We start from the raw sequence: 2,824 nt of genomic DNA, 5'->3' as shown, positions 1-2,824 counted from the left end.
AATGTCAAAAGCGGATTCGTAGAGGTAATATCCAGTCACGCTGGAGCTGCAGCTGAAGGAAAACAATCGTTATGAGTTATGAAACGTGACGACGACAATCAGACGATTGCGACAATATATGCTTTATGTGTGTTTTTCAAGTCATCTCAAGGCTATTTATTGACAATAAAGTATAGGCTATCATATGAATAATGCAGCTTTTAAGGTTTAGTATCTTCTGCTCAAGGCTGCATTTATGTAATCAAAAATAGTTCAAACAGTAATATTTTGAAATATTATTACAAATTAAAACAGCTTTTTTCCTATGTGAATATAGTAATTTATTCCTGTGATCAAAGCTGAATTTATCATCATTACTCCAGTCTTCAGTGCCACATGATCCTTCACTAATCACTCTCATATGATGATTTTATAATCAAGAAACATTTATGATTATTATCTGTGTTGAAAACAGTTGTGCTGCTTAAAAATGTTGTGGAAACCATGATAGCCTACATGTTATTTTTCAGTATTCTTTAATGAATAGAAAGTTCAATGGACAGCATTTATTTGCATTCATTAAATAAATTATTATCTTTTGTAATATTAAAAATATCACTTGTGATCAATTTACTGCATGTCTGATCAACAAAAGTATTAATTTCTCTCTTTTTTTAATTTTACCACAAATGTTTAGATGATTTCCACAAAAATTAAGCAGCACCATGAGCAGCACAACTGATAATAATCATAAATGTGTGTTGATCATCAGATCCTCATTTGAGAATGATTAGTGAAGGATCATGTGACACTGAAGACTGAAGTAATGATGATAAATTCAGATTTGATCACAGGAATAAATTAAACTTTTCTATATCTTCACATAGAGAACAGCTGGTTTACATCAGAATATATCTATATTTTTTACATTGCACAAAATCTATGGAGTCTTAATGCACAAGTGTTTGTAGTATATAAACCAATCATAAAATTGGCACAAAAAATAGGAGAATAATATTATAGATATTAATTAGTGGTTATTGTTCAGCAGTGTATTTGATATCTTGCCCAATTAAAAGCAAGAGATGCAATAAATGATATTGGTCCAAAAAAAAAAAAAAAATTCTGTCCCCCTCACTTCTGAAAAGATGGCTACGCCCCTGGTCTACAGCGCGACCTTGTTATCGTCAGTTTATTATATAATATTATCTACTATCGATCGACACTTACACTAAATTAATGCACAATCATTCTTGCATTTTGGGGATTCGCTAGTAATTTTTTTGTTTTAATCAGGCTCTTGTCAGTCAGGTAAGTAAAATTATTTTTCACTTGTCCCTTCAAAAAATCCACTTGTCCCGGACAAGCGTTAATCTCGAGCACTGTATGAGTTATTTTAGTTAGGCCATATAAAAGAAAAAAAAACAAATAGGCAAATTACAAAAACAATAGTAAATAAAAAAATAAAATAAACATTAAGATACTAATACATATTTATTTAATAGTTATACATTTATTTAACAAAGTTTTTTGATTAGCTAACATTAATGACAGACAGGTATTTAATTGAGCTGCTGAATGCATGGACGTAATATTCTGACACATATCCAGTTATTACCCACCTGTTTACGTACACTTAAGCCATAACCGAATGTGTTCATGCGGGATACTCCATGTGATGGACATTTTGCAGTTTGACATCTTTGTACTTGTGTATTTGACTATTCTGGAGCAAGGAGAACTGATCGCGCATGCGACAGAGAACAAGAGAGAGAGAGAGAGAGAGCGCTTTTGTTGAATGTCATTCAGCGCGATTCCGCCTGTCTCGCCTTTACTAACTGCAAGTTAATCGATAAAGAATTGTAGTTAAATTGTAGCTAATTTTGTGATACTACGGTCTTGGCATTTTATTTGGCTGTAAATCATATTCAACCTGCCAAAGTGGCTAGTGGGAGTGGCTGCCGTCCCCGACTAAGGATTTACACATTCGAATCATAATTTTCGAATCTCTCTATGGCCGACCAATAGTCGAATCATCTGTGTGTGTGTAAACCATAGACCAGAAAAAAATAAACGGTATAAACGGGTTGGGAAAGGCAGGGCACTAGTCAGTAGAAGGCTAAGACTATTTTTATTTTACTTTACACACGGCTAACAGCCACCACTTTTAATAAAGTGATCAAAACTAGGCTACACTACACATTCGTAAATTAACCGTTCTCTCATAACATTTAAATGCCGCGATCGAAACACAGAACATCACACAAATATATAAAAGAATATTTTGATAAATAAACCTAAAAAAATACCTGCCTAGAGAGGAAAAGAACACTTTGAGTGCGTTTATATGCACATTCTTAAGCCGATTGTGCCTATAGGGGGTCGCACACCGGACTGAAGCTCAGCGCCGTATCTCACACCAGGCAGACGTGAACATTATATCCGCGCGAGCTCAATTTTGAATCGACTTCTGACAGAAGAGCTGCACGATGAGTGTATTTTGTAGCACAGGGTTAAATCAGTATGTGCATTCACGATTTGAGGGAAATATACATTTAATCGCGTGGACAGCGCATCGAATGCCGCTGTCTGTGTATTTGTGTTTGATTTTTAAAGGCGCGCGCGTCCGGTGCCAAGCTATGTGCCCTTAAAGGGGCGATCGCTCAGCGCCGCGACACGTCTTTATAACACAAATATTGAGCACCCCCATATTGCCAAAATGGTATGATCCTTGTTTCATAACACCCGCGAAGATTCGACCATGAAATCAGTGATCAAATCCGGTCCTGTATATCGATGCATCGAATCTTCGACTATTAGGGGTCACCCCTACTGTATATATATA

This window comes from Pseudorasbora parva, chromosome 23 (assembly GCF_024679245.1).
Source record: "Pseudorasbora parva isolate DD20220531a chromosome 23, ASM2467924v1, whole genome shotgun sequence".
Lineage (NCBI taxonomy): Eukaryota > Metazoa > Chordata > Actinopteri > Cypriniformes > Gobionidae > Pseudorasbora > Pseudorasbora parva.
The sequence above is the reverse complement of the archived record's forward strand: the minus strand, read 5'-3'. Positions refer to the sequence as shown.